Raw genomic sequence first — 20,290 nt, 5'->3', positions numbered from 1 at the left:
AGATTCTGGGGTCAAAAATAGGTTGATTAAACCTCATTTACCTATATACAATAGTGCACACAAAAAAAGTTACATCCCTTTGAAGTTACAAACTGAAAATCGATTTTTTTTCATATAATGAAAACTCCTAGAGGTTTTTTTATTGAAAATGGACATGCGGCATCCTTATAGTAGCAGCATCTTAAAAAAAATTAAAGTGAAATTTGTGCACCCCACAAAAATTGTATGGGGGTTTTGTTCCGTTAAACCCCCCCCCCCCCAACTTTTGTGTACTTTCCAATTAAATTATTATTGTTGCAGTATTAGATAAACACAATATCTTTAAAACTTTTCTGGCTCTTAGTACTTTTTCGATAAGCCAGTGGTTATCGAGATATTTTGAATATTGGTCGAATCCACCACATATTTGTATATGGTTAAGTACGATTATAGAAAGCTGTTAATAATCTGAAAATTTATTTATAATTTACATTATTAGGTATATTTTGAAAAAGAAGCCACATCTCGATAAAAGCTGACTTATCAAGAAAAGACTGAGAGGAAGAAAAGTTTTAAAAACACTGTATTTACCTAATCGTACCACAATAATAGTTTAATTGAAACGTTCACAAACATTTGGGGGGTTTAAAGGAAAAAAATCCCCATAAAATTTTTATGTAAATATATTAAAAAAGAAGCCGCATCCCGATAAAAACTGCCTTATCTAAAAAATACTAAGAGGCAAAAAAATTTTAGAAACGTTGTGTTGAACTAATGGTACCACAATAATGAATTAATTGGAACGTATATAAAAGTTTGGGGGGGTTTAAGAGAACAAAACCCCCATAAATTTTTTATGGGGTGGACAAATTTCACTATAATTTTGTTTTAAGATGTTCATGCCATAAGAATGCCCCATGTCCATTTTCAATAAAAAATCTCTAATAGTTTTCGATATATTGAAAAAAATCGATTTTCATTTTGTAACTTCAAAGGGCTGTAACTTTTTTTATGAGCACATTTGTACTAAGGTAAATTAGGTTCAATCGAACTATTTTTACCCCCAGAATGTGTGGTATAATTTATGACCAATATTTTCGGAACACCCTGTATATATATTTATTATTAACATAATTATAAAAACTTACGATTTATAAATTCGGTTTGTTAAAAACTAAAGTTTTAAAAATATTTAACTACAAATTACTTGTCTAAAACAACGTCGACCGCAATCTCTCGTATACTACAAATTTTCTTTTATGAGTAGTTAAATCCTAGACGTCTGGTCCAAAAGTAGAACAAAAGGCAGACAAGTTTTACAAAATTACGTATTGTCGAGCTCTAACAGCAACTATAAGGTTTCCCTTGTTTAAATTTAATTTAATTTATCTTTTAGAAATCAAAATTTTGCTAGTGCATTTAATATACTTTTCTGTTTATACTCTTTGAGGGTAGTCGGGATTTAAACTAGACATTTTATATGTCTATCCATTTTTATTAAATCTAGGAAAGGTAACAATTTAAATAATAAACGAATAACTTATGCTTTATAATGAAAAACTGCTGCTGAAATAGTAGGTATATTATGCAACGAGCATTTAATGATAGCCATTATGATGCGAGCATGACGGATAGAAAACCGGCGTAGCGGTGAGTTTCGTGTAGAATACGAGCTTCATAATGATACCTAAGTGCAAGTTGTTACATGATTTTTTCTATGATTATTTACAACAAAAATTATATTCAAATTTATTATTGTAACGCGAACAATTAAGTAGATATATGGTTAAAGTATTAATTTTGAGGATAAATTTTTAATATCCCTATCTAGCCCAGTAAATGAACGGGAAATACGTGTAATTTACAGGGGCAACTCCAAATTGCATGAAAATTTGGATTTAGGCTCTACTTACCCTCCACTTCAAAGTTGAATTTGTGCCGTTGGTTGCTTATACTTGGGGGGTGATAGTCACCCCTTCTCGGGGGTAAACAAACAAACGTTCATGATAATAAGCACTAATTATAAGCAACTTTCGTCCTATAGAGTTTTTCATGTAAGTCAATACTTATTGAGATATTTGCGATTGAAAATGTTTGTTTTTCGACAAAAAAAAACTACGTTCTCGAACGGTTTTCCCCAAATAACTCAAGTAAATATTTTATCGAAAATAAAATTCGTAGCAAAAGTGTAGATTATAAAAAAACTAAAAACATGATGTATCAGTTAAATCTATAAACTGAGTTAAAGCAAAGTTGTAGCTCATGAAAAATACGTTGTTAGTCGTTTAGTTGCAAATCGAATATTTTAACGTGAAATTACCGAAAAATTAAGCACTTTTCGGGAAAAATCCGTTTAAACTTTTTAAAGTGTTTACAGAAAGCTTTATTTTAATCGTTTATAAAAGTTTCTAGCATTAATAATAAGCAAGTTACGCTCAAAATAAAGTTGGCCCCCTTTTTTTGGTAAAAAAATCATGAAAATCTTCCCGTGTTTTGCTCCCCAAATAAACTAAATCGTTACCGCTTTACAAACAATTTACTTTACTTTTCTATTTCTTATATGATCTGTCAGTTTCACCGCCTTAAAGTGCTTATTTTTGAAAGTGTTATAGTTGAAAGGGCTTGAACTAGTCACTATGAAAGAGTGTATGCAAATTTTAAATAGCCATATCCTAACCAATTTTGGTCTTACGGAAAAGCAAAATAAAACTGTCATATTTATAACAGCAAAACCTACATTTTTTGCTGTTTGAGATTTTTCGTATCACTAATACTTTTTAAGTTATTTCTAAAAAAGGATAATTTTCCAAAATTTGTAGAATTTTTTTTTACAACCTTTTTTTTCAAAGATAAGCACGTCAAACCGGTCAAACCTATAAATTATATAAACAACATACATACATTTAAGGTAAATGGTAAAGTGGTAACGATTAATTTAATTTAGGGTGCTAAGTAGAGGGAGATTGTGTTAATTTTTTTTACCAAAAAAAGGCGAACATTTTTTTCAGCGTAACTCGTTTATATTTGACGCTATAAACTTTTGTAAAAAAATAAAAAGAGAGCTTTTTTAAACACTTTAAAAAATTTTAATCAGTTTTTGCCGAGAATTTCTTAATTTTTCGGTGATTTCACGTTGAAATATTCGATTTGGAATTAGACTAATAAGAACTTATGTTTCATGAGCTACACCGGTTCTAAATCGGTTTTGATTTTCACTTAAAACAGAGAAAAAATCAGATCAGTTTAACTTTTCCACACACATTATGTACATATCCACAAACATTTTCCCCTAATTAAATTGAGTCAAATTTCTTAGCTCGGCAACTTTTGAATGGTATAACCGATTTCCAAATTAGACATGATATTCAAAGCAATAAAACACTGAACCTCCAAAAAAAAAACGACAGGACGGATCTTAAAATAATTCTTTTTGCATTTGATTGGTAAATACGCCAGAAAACTTTGTTACCCCGAGCCATGTTATAATATTGAAAAACTGCATACAAAAAATGCATTCCTAAAGTGCATATCAAACAGACCATAAAAAAATTCAGAACTCGTCAACTATCGGCAGAAATGAGTTCAATTATGTTACTCTGGGGTTTTTGGGGTCGCAGAAAACGAATATGAAGTCATAAATGATCTCCTGAGTACCTGGTGCCCAGGGAACCTACTGTTTACCTCGTTAATAAAATTCGTTAAAAAATTAGTCAAAAATCATAACTAGGGGTTTTTAGGGTCACTAACGATGAATATGAGATTAGAAGTGATCTACGGAGTACCTGGTGCCCAGGGTACCTACTGTTTACCTCGTCTTGTGGAGTTTTCGAAAAAAAATTATCAAAACATTGGTCAAAAATCATTACTTGGGGGTTTTTGGGGTCTCTAACGATGAATATGACATCGAAAGTGATCTCAGGAATACCTGGTGCCCAGAGTACCTACTGTTTATCTCGTCTTCGGGAGTTTTCGGAAAATTCATTAAAAAAATAGTCAAAAATTATTACTCAGGGGATTTTTGGGGTCGCTGACGACAAATAAGACATCGGAAGTGATCTCCGGAGTAACTGATGCCTAGAGTACCTACTGTTTATCTCGTGGACCCTGGACAACCCTGGACCAAAATAGATGGTTCATATATTGATTGGCTGGTCTTTCCCATACCCTAAGATCGGTTTTGGCCTATTTTTCAATTAAGTCAGGTTGACGGAATCCAAAGCTTCCCGTACATTATAGTGTCGCATATATAGGGGGGTGTGCGTCACTGGCGAGAACTACGGTTATCTGGGATATTTTGTAAGCAATCCTTAATATCCTGAATCAAACTAAAAAAATCAGTTTTGATTTAAAAACTAAAGGCCTTTGTTAATTATGTACATACTGACAATGAATTTACAATGATGAATTGAGCATTTTAAATCAACAGTGTCACTGCTTCATTTAATAATCTTCAAATGCTATTATAATACTTTTTCGTAATTTTCGTTTATTATTCGTAAAATGCAATCTGTGCATGCTGCTTTTGTTTTGGCCAATAAATGATAATTAAAACAGCCGAAGGTAACAATATTAGAGCGGGTGATTAAAGTAGGCTTTAGTTCCATTCAGTTTCATTTATAAACGCTCTAAGCAGAACACTTTTTTGTTTTTAACTATTTAACAGGAAGTCCAGCCGACTAAAAATTACCGGATTTTTCAGAACAGATGTGTTATCTAGATACGTATTTGAACAACAGTTTCCATAACTGGAAAAATGTATATCATTTTCGCTAGGTATTTGTCTCTTTTTTGAGCAAAAATTATGCACTGTAATTATACTGTTTCTTCTATTTTTATCTTCCTTAAAGTATACTTAATAAATTTTTATCAAAATATTATAATGATAATATATGAGCACTACTAGTCGAGGAAATGAATCATTTTGGCTCGCAATTTTTTCGTCCAACATGGATTTATTGAAATTTTCACAGAAGGTAGGGAATACTGCCGTCCGTTAGCTAAAACATCGCTAAGCCACCATAGGCCGATTTTGAGTTATAGATGCCACACTATATAAAAAAAAAATTCTCTATCGATCTGTCCTGGATTCGTATTTCTAAGTTTTGTAGTTTCAAAGATAGCATAAGCAAAAACATCGTTATCTACAACAAAAATTTAACTTTACACAGCTTAAACTACGTTTATCCACATTACTCAACTAAAACATCAGGAACCGCCTTCAATGATAGTATTTTGTTTAAATTTTCATTTAAGATACTTAGCTAAAACCACGTTGCCCAAAGTTATACAACTATAAGACCGTTAACATACTTTAACTTTTTTTTAGTCAAGGTTTATTTCACTACATCGCGAAACAATACTTAACTAAAAACCCGGTATACACAATTACTACCTACACTAAAATATCGATAAACTTTCTTAACGATATTAAAGCTAAGGAACATTTAAAATATTGCTGTACGATGTTAAACTTAAACATCGCTAACCCCCCTTAGCGTGTTTTGCGATAAATAATCTCCTAGAAGTTCCATAACTAAAACACCTTTAAGTAACAATACTACGCTAAAACATCACTAGGCGACCTCCCACTCACCGTCTCACCTGTCCTACACTGCGGTCATATGTCATATCGTATATCGTCAGTGTCAGTATTCTATTGTTGGTCGGAGAAAGTACGTCACGCGCTTTTGGTGAACAGGATATTTCACGCCAAATCATCAATATGGCTAAGAAAATTTCTTAATAAGTTCCTCCTTGCTATTATTACTAAAATTTTTAACAAATGCGCTTAAAAGTTAATGGAATCTTAATTACTACTTGTACTGTACAAGATGAAAGATTGTATATTTTTTATGTTTTCATGATAGTGTGTTTGTGTGTATGACAGTTTATGTTGTTTAAGAAATATTTATTTGTTTTCTAATCCTATTCCAATAATACCTATTATTATTCCTAGTAAATGTAATTTTTCGTTTTTTGCAGTTCTAAAATTTCCCGGCGATCTCAACTCATATTAGAATAGTAAAGCCAAAAATACCAAGTTCGGATTACTTTAAGATGCGAACAGGAAACATAATTTGTAAACAATTTGTATGCTCGACCATATTCCATGACGTCGGCAGTTTTTAACAAATTTAGTGAGATTCAAAATAGTTTAACATCTTACCAATCCCGAAATTTGATAAACGAAATTACTATGCTAAACAAAGCCTCTCACAACGTATCATTAGAAAACACTGATATGTTTTGTAATGAAGAAATGCCAGCAGATGATTTTCCTTCTGATAATGCACCTGATTCTATCCAACATAATTCTTTTCACCCTGATAATAATACAAAACCATCATTATGCCCTAATATATTAGATTTTAATTCAGACGACTCAGTTCTTGACGAAGATTATATTCCGGATTCAAGCGAAGATTCAGACGATTTAAATTTGCCAGAAAACGTTCCTTCGCGCCGAAAATTGCCAAAGAAAAGTCAATTACGAACTTACCTACAAATCTAACTGAGCCTTCTACTTATACAGCTACAATCACCAAATCTTCACCATCTCATACATTCCGTAATTCACTGTCCTCAAATAAACATAAAAAAAGACGCGTTACGACAGATTTTCGAGAACTAAGATGCATTTAAAATGGGAAAAAAAAGAGCCAAGAAAACACACTGTAGATTGGACTAATAAAAACAAAAATAGTCACACTATGCAAACGAAAAGCACTGGTACGGGGAGAAGTGAACTTGATGTCCAACCATAGAAACGAAAGAAGTATGACACTGGCCTAGGTGAACGGATTAAAGAGAAGAGAGCTAAAAAGCAATTAGAATACTGAGCAATTTACTGAGCAAGATAGAGCACAGTTAAACTCTGATTTTTGGAGTTTGTCTTTTGAACAGCGAAGAGTTTTTGTTATGTCTCAAGTGGCTGTAGCAGTTCCGAAAAAAAAAATACACAAGTGAACCTAAAAGAAAGCCGAAAATATGTTTTGCGTTTAAGAAGAAAAGAAGTGGATATGTTATTGACGTGTGTAAAATTTTTTTTTGACTACCTTGGGTTAAAAAAAATAACGACGCGATATTGAGGTCACTTGGTGTTACAAATCCCATTCATTCCGACATGCGTGGAAAACACCAGAAAACGCCTCGTATAGATCGCCAATTAATTAATAACCACAAACAATCATTCAATCCCGCATAGTGCACTACAGACGCGAGCACGCGTCATTGAGACGATATTTACCGAGCGATATCAATATAACTTCTATGTACAAAGATTTTTGTTCAAAATATCCAGAAGAAAATAAAATATGTCCTATGAGGTTTATCGCAAACAACTCAAAACTTTGAATATTTCATTCACTCGACTTGGTAATGAGGAGTGCGAAATGTGTGAGTCTTTTAATTTACATAAAAAGCAAACATCACATGATTGTAATACTGTAGTAGATTGCAATCCTTGTGTCGAATTTCGAAAACATCGCCTTAAGTATACACAAGCCAGGGAGTTGTATACTAAGCAAAAAAATCTGGCTCAAAGTGACAATGTAATTTATATACCTTCAGACTTAGAAAAGATCATAATGCTACCAAGATTAGAATCCTTCAAGGGCCGGTTGTTCGACCGCTAATCAACATCGATCACTATCAAATACTTAATTACTGTCACAACTGTCAATGTCAACTTTGGTTGGGTTGCCGAAAATAATAATTATTGATGACAATTATGAAATTAGTTAATCAATTATGTTAATAATTGTTATGTTAATTGACTAACTAATCTCATAATTATAATTAACTATGTTTTCAGCAACCCAACCAAAGTTGACATTGACAGTTGTGGCAGTAATTAAATATTTGATAGTGATCAATGTTGATTAGCGTTCGAACAACCGGCCCTAAAAATATAATCTTTTGCCCACGTTTAATTACTTACAATCAAACTTTTGCTCCACTGGGAACAATAACATCTAATTAAAAACCGTTAACCGTTTTGTGGCATGATGGCATAGCTGGACGGACACAAGAAGATATAATGAGCGCCTTCTAAGTATGTTTAATGACAAATCGCGATATCCAGAACATTAATATATGGTTAGATAATTGTATAGCGCAAAATAAGAATTGGCTAATTTTATCTAAATTAGTTCATATGGTAAACAGTGACTTAATATCTACAGAAGAAATTTCCTTATTTTATTTTTAACCTGATCATACGTTTATGAGCGCTGATCAAGTTCACCATCAGGTAGAACTTGCAATGAAGAAGAAGGGTAATATGTATGACTTTACCGATTTCGAAGACGCAGTTGCTTCGATAAATAACTCCAAAGTGATAGTCAAATCTATTTCACCACAAAATTTTGTTAATGTTCAAAATTTGAAAAGTGAGAGGCGTATACAAAAAAGTAACCCAAGAGGTCACTCATAAAATATGAAACATGTTTGTTTTAAACGAAATTCATTTGGGTTACTATATAAAAATAATTTTAATGAAGATTTTATATATCTGCAATTTATGACTGACAGATATTTAAAAAATCCAAGTTGTATGATTCTCACATTTAGCACTTCTCCAAAAGGCGTTGAACTTAACCGAAAAACTACGTCAATTGACAAATTAACGCCTATAGTACCGCCACATAAATTGACATTTTGGAAAACATTGCCAACAAAAACTGATGACGAGGAGGGGAATGAAACTAGATTTATGTTAACGTTGATAACTTTTAAATATTGTTAATGATAATATTAAAAGATAAACAATTTCTATGATTGGGAGACGGGAGGAGAGGACGGATAACAATGTTTTAAAATACGGCATTTAAAAATAAATCTAGTTCCTGATTGATGAAACAAGTATAAGTACTATATTATTAGTGCTTTCGGATTCACGCGAAATACAGTAGGAAAAATGAAAGAATACCCATGAACGAACATATAAAACACGCTGTATTTTCCTGTCACCGTGTCACACAAAATTTTTTGTGTGACACGGTGACAGGAAAATACAGCGTGTTTTATATGTTCGTTCATGCGTATTCTTTCATTTCTCCTACTGTATGTCTCATCAAAATCTTATCCATCATATCCACTCAATCCCTTATGTGTTTTGTTATTTTTCTTAAACCAGTCTACGAAATTAAGTACATAAATAATTACATTCTTTTCATCTAAGAATTTGATATTCATTTGATAAGTTTTATTTTTTGTTCGATTTTTTATTTTGTTTTGTTGTGTTTTGTTATTTTTCTTAAACCAGTCTACGAAATTAAGTACATAAATAATTACATTCTTTTCATCTAAGAATTTGATATTCATTTGATAAGTTTTATTTTTTGTTCGATTTTTTATTTTGCCTATGACTGCTACTTTGTTTTTATACCTACCTTCTTCATTTCTTTAATAATAATAAATGTTTCTTGTCCAAAGTTTGCCGTTTTATTTTGTTGGTTAACGACATTTTGCTGTATTGCTTCAAACCTAAGGCATTATTACTTAGCTAAAACATCGCTATTAAGGAAAGGTTATCAAATAAGTGATGTTTTAGTTAAGCATATAATATAAAAAATGGCTACTGGAGTAAACTATTTTAGCCAATAAGCAATTAAACACCTTTAGTGATGTTTTAGACAAGGTTTTGTTTTAAAAATTAAATCAAAACCTTAACTATAACGTCATTAAATACCGTAGCGATATTATAGTGTCGGAATTATTGATAATTTAGTTATGTAAAAATTGTATCAAATATTTGTTCCAAAATACTAAACTAAAAAGTCATTAAAGTACGGTTAGCGATGTTTTAGTAAAGGTTTTCATATGTAATAAATAATAAATGACACAGCTAAAACCACTTCTATTGTTTTTTTATACCATAAAATAAGTAAATTTTGTTTGAAACTCTATTTAATTGGAAGAGAATTAAAACACGTTCCTTTCGAAGTAACATACATACTTCTACGATAAATAGTTGTAAAGTAGCAATGTCTTGAAAATTTTCCCCCGTTTTTTGCTCATATCCATATCTCAAAATCGGTCTCTGTGGCTTAGTGATGTTTTAGCTAACGGACGGCAGAATAGTCCAAGGATCATTTTCTATATCATGCCGCTGTACGCTAAAACCTTGGGGGTGGATGCCACCCCATCTCGGGGGTGGGAGTTTTTTATTACATTTTAACAATGTAAATCGATGTAAAACGTGATTCTAAAAAAAAATGTTTTTTACATTTTCTCCGTAAAACTAATATTTTTCGAGTTATTCGCGCTTTAAAGTAACAGTTTTTCGTCGAAAAAATCGACTTTGTAGCGGGTTTTTTGAGAATACCTCGAAAAATATGCATTTCATAAAAAAAAAAACTGTAGATAACAAAATTATATCTTTTAGTAACACAAACTAAATTCTTTTTCTATAATATCTTTAAGACTAATACAAACCGAGATACGGCATGTTAAAGGTTAGTTTTTTTCGTCAAATGCATAATGTGAAATATTCAAAGCCAAATAACGGGAAAAATTGGCATTTTTCGAGGAAAACTTAAATTATCTATTTTCAAGTATACAATTAAACCTTTCAAATAATAATAATAGAAAATTTATAATATGAAAATAGAGCGACTTATGATCAAAAAAGTCGATACCTGCTTTTGCTCTACGAAAAAATCAGTGAAAATAACCCCCTAACTACCCTCCTAATTAAAAATTGGTCTTCACATTTCTGCAATTTTTTTGTATATTTGTATTTTCAATATAACCAAGAAGTTTGACCTATTTAAAAGGCCTAATTTGAGAAAAATTGGAGTTTAAAAAAAATAGATTTTTTGCAATTTCGTATTTTTCACCGTTTACTTCGAAATATCTCCGAAAATAGTGGAGACACGAAAAAAATGATAAATTACTAAACTGTAGATTTTTTAATAACTAAAATTATATTGTGCATATATTTTTATTACAGTGAATAGTTAGCGAAATATAGCTGTTTAAAGCCTCTATTTACGAGAAAATACCCCCTTGTTCGAGCCCTTTAAACCCACCCCAATTAAAAAGTAAGGGATCTAACGGAATTTAATTTACACAGTCTTATTGTTCTTCAAAAATCCTACAAAATCATTTTTGAAAACACTTTTTATTGCCAAAAGTGAAGGAGCTATGTTTTTAAAACCAATTTTTTTTTCGAAATATTCGAATAGTCCGCTTATGGAACATTTTCAATGCATGTACAGTTGAGTCCGCGAGTCTTTACCCGTGCGTCATCACTTAAAGCATACGAAATAAGTCGGAAATCTATTTCACGCAACAACAACTGACAGAAAGTGGCTACTGTTCCGATTACGGGTTTTATTATAAAATTTGAAGTTTTCAAATATATAGAATGTCAAATGTAAGTTTTGCTTCAAAATTTTTGCGCAGAATTACAGCTACATTTGAAGTAGCTTAATAAATTATTTTATTACTATTGACTAATAAATAAATAAACAATTTATAAAAAAATCCAATAACATATTTTATTTTTGTTATTTTATTCACTTTGACGGAAATCTAAATACAGTCATTTCTTTACTGTGTGAATGACGTTAGCTTTGTATGTTTTAAATATTATTTGCCTAAATATAATTATTTACCTTAAAATTTCAAAGCCCAATATAAAATTAGTTGTGAAAACAACTGTTTGTGTAATATAAAGAAACTTCAAAACGCAAAAATTCGACAAAAACCGCAAAAAGTTCAACTGACTGACAGCCACAAAATTAAACAAATCAGAAACGTCAAACAAATTGTGCTTAAAATACGAAAACATACCGAATCGTCTTTTTTTGTACCTATCTCTTTTCAATGCACTGAGTCTAGATGGTTCATAAAAGTTACATGTGTTGTTACTTAATAACAAACGTCAGCTGGTTTGTCATGAGTTTCATGCATGGAAGAGAATGATGCTAGATAAAAAGTATGTGTTTTATCTCGCCAGGTATTAATGACGCACGGGTAAAGACTCGCGGACTCAACTGTATAATACCACAGAACTGGTTCGTATAGCGAAAGATGACGTAAAAACTATTTGTATTTGTACTTCTACATATTTGTAAATTCGTATTTTTGTGTAAATAAATGTTTTTGTAATTATTTAATTCTATTTTTTTTCTGTATAGATCTATTAAATTATCTACTTATAAAAATTGTAATGTTTTTATGGGTGGTTTTTAAGGGTTAAAATATTATGATATTATATCCTAAAGCATAAAACAATCATTATTCTTAGCCAATCAAAACCAAATTTTACTCATATTAAAGTTTACAATGTTTTTATATAATTTTTGACAATAAGGGATAGTTCACATCCCTAAAAATAATTGACGTCCTTGAGCATGTTATAGAATATGAAGTACAGGGTAAGTTGATCCTAATCCCAAATTTTTATGTAAATCGATGCAAGCCGAAATTATTCTTTTTGGATAAGTAATTTTTTATATATAGCTCCAACAAGGGTTGAAATATTATGATAGTATATCTTAAAGCATAAAACAATCATGATGTAATTAATTAGAACCAAACTTTGACAATATTGAAGTTTAAAATGGTATTTTATAATTTTTTTAAAATTAGGGGTAGTTTTCACCCTTAAAAAATCAAAAGCGTACAACGGCTCAATATAGAAAATGAACTAGATGGTGAAATGAGCCTAATCCCAAATTTTTGTACAAATCGATGCTGGACGAAAAAATGGCGAGGTTTTGTCATTTTTTCAGTTTCAGTTCTTCGACTATTCAGGCCTAGCAGGCCCATGGCTTGATGTACCTACTTATTCTCTTACATTCTCGCTTATCGTTAGCCTTCCCCTTCCAGTTAGTTATGTTAAGTCTTCTCATGTCCTCTTTGACCTCATTGCTCCATCTTGACTGTGGTCTTCCCCTTCTTCTTCCTGCCAACGCAATAGATATTATTATTTTTAGGACTTTCGCTCAACTCATTCTCTGGACGTGACAAAGCCATCTAATTCTTTGAGCTCTTGTTACTGCTAGTATACTAGGCTTTTAATAAAGCTCTGATAGCTCCTTATTTGTTCTTCGCATCCAATGTCCACTTACGTTCTTCCCACCAAAGATTTTGCGCAGCACTTTTCGCTCCCAAACTAAAAGCATTTCTTGCTGTTATTTTAATGTTGCCCATGTCTCAGATACATAAGTTACGATTGGCCTTATTACGGTTTTGTAGGTTCTTAACTTTGCTTCTCGGGATATTTAAGCTTCTCAACAGCTTGTTGAGAGCATTTACGGCAGGGTTACTTGACATATTTTTTTAGGTAGTTCTTTGTAAATATTAGAGTCCCTTGTGAAAATATTTCCTAAGTATTCAAACCTTTCTACTTCTTCGAATTTGTATCGGATTCCTTTTGTTATTTTCATCGTTGCGTATTGACTTTGAATAAGTTGTTTGACCATTCCATATATTTTGCATTTTCTTCGTTGATATGTAATCCTTTGGTCACCGCTTTCTTCTCGAGCTTCTTGGCTGTTTCCATCAGTTCTGCTCTACTCCTAGCCAATATTACCAGGTCGTCGGCAGACGCTGGTTCTTCTTATGATATATAAGAGCAGTTCTATTAATATTTACTTTCTGTATAACCTTTTCCAATATGGTGATAAACATTACAGATGATATTGGATCACTTTGACATCAAAGCTTTTTGTTAGACTATCCTATCGTAACTTTATTCGATGTTCTTTGTAGAGTTAATTTTATAATCCTAACAAATTTTGGATAAACACAATATCCTGCAATGCTGTGAATAGTTATTTTCTTCCGACTCAAAAGCCTGCTTAAAATCAATGAAAAGAACCATCGTGGTTTCTTGTGTTCATGGCTTTCCGCTTGTATTTCCCTCAGCGTGAAAATTTGATCTACGGTGCTTCTATCTTTCCTGAACTGTCACTGATATTCTCCTATGTTATTATTTGTCGTTGCTGTTAATCTATTTCTAATATTTATGGCTGGCATTTAATACGGCCTGTTAAGTAGCACTATGCCTCGATAGTTCTGGCATTCTGCCTTACTTCCTTTTTTATGTATAGGGCATAACATTGCATCTATCTGTCCATTCAGCAGGTATCACTTCTTCTTTCTATACCTTTTCAAGTAGTTTCTGAATTTTCTCTGTTAGCTGGTACCCTCCATATTTAACTGTTGTTGATTTTTTGCGTTAGCTGGTGGCTCTATTATTTCATCTTTATTCTCATCTTTCTCGTGTGTTACATTCAAGAGACCGTCAAAATATTCTTTCCAGAGCTCTAATACTTCCATTTCGCCCATGACTATGTCTCAATTTTACATTTGTGCATAATTTTCGACTAGTAAACTTGTTTCTCATTTTTAGCCCTTTGTTCAAGTTCTTAATTTCTTTAATATATTGTTTTCCTGCATATTTCTCAACTTTAGTTCATAGTTGTTCCTTTTTTCTCTAAGTATTCTTTTAGTTCTATTTATCTGCTCTTCTCTACCCTTTTAGTTCTTTTATTCAAAAATACAAGCATATATAAATGGTAAGTTCCATTTAGTTTCATTGATAAATGCTCTAAGCAGAGGTAATGGAGTTTTTAGAACAGATTTGTTATCTAGAAACATATTTAAACAACGGTTTCCATAACTGGAAAAATGTACTTATCTCTTTCCCTAGTTATTTGTCTCTTTGTTAAGCAAAAATATGCACTGTATTTTTATATTGTTTCATCTATCTACACTTGAGACCAAAAAAATCGACCTACTAAATGAATTATAAAAGTTAGAAAAATATCGCTGTAATAATAATGTTGCTAGGCAGGTAAATGTCATTTTATACCGGGTGTATCAATCATACTGCCTTTTTCCTTAAAGTTTGGAACTCCTTGTTCGGTCCTTGTGAAATATTCTAGCACATATCAAATATTGAATTTAAAACTTATTTGTAGCCTTAGGTTTTATTAACATTTTCTTTTTGATTCATTTGCTTATGTTGGACAATAAAAAAGTTAGGTCATTAACAACTAGCGATGTTTTTCATCAATAAATCCCCATTTTCTGTTTATATTGGCAATAAACAAGCCTAAGGCCCGGCGCAAATTGAACCTAAGCGAGACACAACCTGCGCAGGCGGGAAGGGTGACCCGTGCAGTTATTTTTCTAGTGCACCGCATATTGAACACAAGCCAACCCGACCGTTGTTTGTCGCCGTAACAAATAGAGACGGGCAAAATCAGTGCGGACGTATAACGGTTACTTTTGATACCGGTTCTCAGTGGTACTGAGTACAAAAACTGACTACAAAATACTGATGTATCTTATCCTTGTACTGAATTGAGTAGGCAACTTTAAATCCATATTTCCGTACTTGTAACGTTTTACATACCTACCTAACATCTCCCTAGTACTCGTAGCGGCATGACTTTAGAAAACATCGAATTTGATCATAATAGGGCGCATAAAAAGATATCTTATAGTGAATATTTTATTTCTGCACACAATACATATATATTTAAAATAATACCAGATTTGTTTAATGATCCCTCGGTTATATTTTCAATTTTATATATTCAATGTATTTAAAATATTAGTAATATCTCTAATTATGATTTTAACTGTGTAATAAATTACTACCAACTACCACACCAACAACACATTATTTGCATGAGTGCGTCTTTCTATATTCAAAACTGCTTACCTATTATATTTATATCTCGTCTACATATTTTGTTTTTAAGCATAAACAAAAATGTAGATACCTAATATTATGATGACAAATTTTATTTGAGGGTATTGCGATATTCACAGATATCCTTAACGGTTTTTAAATAATGAATCATTTTTCAATGATAATGTTGTGTAGATTGAAGAAATTAATAATAAAATTTTTTTATACCTATATAAAGGGGATTACGCCATCATTTGTGACATTGTATTTCTAGGCCTGGATCCCGCGTACCAAAAGAAGTTGATTAATAGCAAGCTGAAAATTTGTTACCTAATAGCTTAACGGTGTCTCGTCAGACAAACTTTGATGTATGGGAACACTGGAATAGAAGAAGTTTTAATTGTAGAACAGGTTAAACATTTGGAACGTCATACTACGAAAACGTCCCATGTATTTTGTCGGACAGAACATCCAATTGATTTGTTACCCTTTCATTAAATTCTCATGCAAAAATCAGACTGCTATTTATCACCAACTGTGCATTTTAGTAAGTCCGACACGTAGAACATGTTAAATGAGAGGAATTATGTCAGGTGATAAATAGCAGTCTAATTTTTGCATGAGAGTTTAATGAAAGGGTAAGAAATCAATTGAAAGTTCTGTCCGATAAAATACATGGGAAGTTTTTGTAGTCTGACGTTCCAAATCTTGTTCCACAGTTAACCTGTTCCACAATTAAAACTTCCCCTGTTCCAGTATTTCCATATATTAAAGTTTGTCCGAGCAGATACCCTAACAACACACAACATTCCAGGAATGTACTACCAAAGTTCTATCAATATTTGAATGTCCTGGACATTTAGGGAACATTCGGTGAACATCTGATTAAATTATTCGTGGAATGTTACCATAAGACATTCTGTGAACATACTACCAATGTTCCTATATGTTCATTTTCAAATTCACGGCGCATGTATTTGTGCATGGTGCTTAGAGAGGGCATCACGTGACTAAAAACGACCAATGACCTCACTTCAGACTTCGGTGCTTCGGCCATCTTGACATGCATCTTGGCCTTGGCCACCTTGCCGTGCGTGATCGTTGTTTGTTTTTATTTGTGCTTTTTAAGAATATTTTTTAATTCGGATACTTTTATAATAACTTTAATAGTATTATTAATATAGTGCATAAAATCAGTTGGAGTAGCAGAAGCAATGTAGATAAAAAATCTGCAGGAATAATGTTTCAAAGGTTAGTATATGCAAATATGTAAACAAAGGCATGCCCCTATTTCAGAAAATATCCATTTATTATTTTAATAATTGCGAATAAGCCACAAACTTGCTTATTCCTAACTAAAATAGTAAATAGAGTTAATAACAAACGGATTATTTGTAAAATTAAATTTTTTTTTGCGTTTTTGCTAATGTATGCGTTTATAAACAGGATGGTAGACCACACACTATAATAGTACCAACTAATGAATACACAGTATGAATAGTACAGTCGATTCGCTAAACTTAGTCTCAGACACAACTGGCTAGTGATTTTAGTAAATAATTTTGACAATTTGGTAAAATTGGCAAAAAAATAACTAAATAGTTAGTAATTTTGGCAAAAATGGCCAAAAACAAAAAAATTACCTACTAAAATCACTAGCCAGTTGTGGCTAGGGAAACGACTATACTAATAAACAATTTCTAAGCTGCTTTTTATAATATTTTGTGAGTTCAATAATCATATTTTTTATTTAAAACTAAAATTTGTTAATAATGCTCAGTAATGCATATATTTTGTATTTTTAGCTTTCCAGAAGATCCTGCAAAGAAGGCATGAAGTATTGATCAGATTTGTTAATAGAGCAGTATGTTCAAAACATTTTTTAGAAAAAGATATTGACAGAACTTCACTTTCAACCGTTTGAGAGACTGTGCTGTTCCAATAGCTTATATCACACAGGTAATATGCTTAACCCAATTAAGAATACAATTACAATATACAGTTGGAAAAATTAAAGAATAGGGCTTTTCATTTACAGTCATTTGTTTCGAGCTACTGTCATATGTCGTATAATCCGTGTTGTATTAATATTATACACAGATTATATAACATATGACAGAAGCTCGAAACAAATGACAATCGATGAAAAGCAATATAGGGCTTTGTTCATTGTCATTTGTTTCGAGCTTCTGTCATGTGTCACATATATTAATATATCTACGTCATACGTCTTTGGTTTGTATCATTGATTATATCAATAACGTATGACGTAGATATATTAATATTATGTGACACATGACAGAAGCTCGAAACAAATGACTGAATGAAAAACCCTATAACCATGAACGATCACATCAATCACTTATTTTGTATAGGGCTTTTCATTCACAGTCATTTGTTTCGAGCTTCTGTCATGTGTCACACAATATTACTATATCTATGTCATAAGTTATTGGCATATACCAATGATACAAACCAAAGACGTATGACGTAGATATATTAATATTATGTGACACATGACAGAAGCTCGAAACAAATGACAGTTGATGAAAAGCCCTATTTGCTGTCTTTTTCTATAAATCACAAACGTTTGTTACCTATAGAAAAAGATCATCATCATCATTGGCTCGACAGCCCTTTCTGGGTCTTGGCCTGTTCCAGGATTCTTCTCCACTCTGATCTGTTTCGTGCTTTTTTTCTCCAGTTTTTTATTTTTAATGTTTTTATATCATTTTCTATTTGTTCTAAAATAGAAAAAGATAGCAAATACAAAATAAGTGATTGATGTGATCGTTCATGGGTATAGGGCTTTTCATCGATTGTCATTTGTTTCGAGCTTCTGTCATGTGTCACATAATATTAATATATCTACGTCATACGTCTTTGGTGTGTATCATGGGTATATGCCAATAACGTATGACGTAGATATATTAATATTATGTGACACATGACAGAAGCTCGAAACAAATGACTGTGAATGAAAATCCCTATAGGGCTTTTCATTCACAGTCATTTGTTTCGAGCTTTTGTCATGTGTCACATAATATTAATATATCTACGACATACGTTATTGGTATATACAATAATAGATACAAACCAAAGACATATGACTAGATATATTAATATTATGTGACACATGACAGAAGCTCGAAACAAATGACAATTGATGAAAAGCCATATTCTTTCATTTTTCCAACTGTAGATATCGTTGTTCTTCATTATCTACATCAGAGATCTAAGTTGACATTGTTGCCCAATTACAAAAAATTTTTGAATTCATTTTAAGTCCAATATATCACATAATTATTGCGAAGTAGATTATACAAGAAAACAGATTAATATTGAATGCAAATAAATAAAAACATCAGAAATAGAAAACAAGAATTAAGTTATAATCTTAAGTTAAAGTAAATAATAAAAACAATAAATATAATAAAACAAAATACTTATTAGTTTGTGAAAAAGCTATTTCTTTGTGGCATTTTTGTAATTATTGTAACTATTTTAATGGGGAAATAAGCCAGAATTTACTTGAAAAAATAACTTTATTATGGTTTCTACTTCCACATCGGACGTCGTTGTCAAAATACAAAATGTTTTATTATTTTCTTTATTAAATATTATTTATTGTTTATTTAAATATTATTTAATTTATTATTATTATTATATGCATATTATTACCTGTAAATATTTCTTCTGATTGTTAATTGTAAAGGATAGAAAAATTACCATTTATTTTATTTTCTTTTAGAATCAGCTGAGAGAAGTGGTCTACAAAAAACCAGGAAGGAAATGGAATATGTGGCTATGAAAGGCAAAAGAAAGGTTTACAAAGCAAATGTGACACATTTTTTTATAGGAATATCAGTAAATTACATTAAAAAAATGTATGAAAAGATTTTTTGCAATAAAAATGTTTATATTTATCAAGGATGCATTATTTGGTATGGCCACATATCGTCAGTGATGTGACAATACCTCCTATCTGTTTTTTCATGAGATTTGTAAGATAGACTAAAAACTTGTTTGGGCCACCTCCTGTTTTCATATATTTTTTGACTTGTTTTGCAGTAAATTTAACTATCTATTTACTACAAAACAAGCCAGAACTTACGTATGCAAACAGGAGGTGACCTTAAAAAATGTTTTTCGTCTCCTGCAAACCTCATGAAAAAAGATATAGGAGGTATTGTCACAGCACTGACGATATATTTCAGAGAATGTCTAAAAAATATACTGTGAATGTTCAAAGAACGTTCGTAGACATTCATGGAATGTTCCAACAAGACATTTAGTCTAAAAAATATACTGTGAATGTCCAAAGAACATTCATGGAATGTTCCAACATTCATGGAATGTCCCAACAAGACATTCAGTCTAAAAAATATACTGTGAATGTCCAAAGAACATTCATGGAATGTTCCAACAAGACATTCAGTCTAAAACATATACTGTGAATGTCCAAAGAACATTCGTAGACATTCATGGAATGTTCCAACAGAACATTCTAAGAATATTTAAAATGCTGACACAGCACATTCCAGGGACTTTCCAGGGACATTCGTGTGCATTTGGGGACATTCCAGGAATGTTTGGAATGTCCTGTGAGTACATTCTAGGAACATTCATGGAATGTTTTGTGTTATTAGGGTA

General features: G+C 31.6%; 1 protein-coding gene and 1 long non-coding RNA gene across 3 annotated transcripts in view; one reads left to right on the top strand and one right to left on the bottom strand.

Annotated features, from left to right (window-relative positions):
* LOC114338034 (uncharacterized) overlaps positions 1 to 20,290 on the bottom strand; it is a 108,764-nt gene that overhangs the window by 23,051 nt on the left and 65,423 nt on the right. The gene's annotated exons all lie outside the window — the stretch shown is intronic.
* LOC126884036 (uncharacterized) lies at positions 16,433 to 20,274 on the top strand. The gene is made up of 3 exons (XR_007697812.1): positions 16,433 to 16,888; positions 17,443 to 17,596; positions 19,389 to 20,274. It is a non-coding gene; the product is annotated as an uncharacterized LOC126884036 (long non-coding RNA).

Source organism: Diabrotica virgifera, chromosome 4 (assembly GCF_917563875.1).
Source record: "Diabrotica virgifera virgifera chromosome 4, PGI_DIABVI_V3a".
In the NCBI taxonomy this organism is placed as follows: domain Eukaryota; kingdom Metazoa; phylum Arthropoda; class Insecta; order Coleoptera; family Chrysomelidae; genus Diabrotica; species Diabrotica virgifera.
The sequence above is the reverse complement of the archived record's forward strand: the minus strand, read 5'-3'. Positions and strand labels throughout refer to the sequence as shown.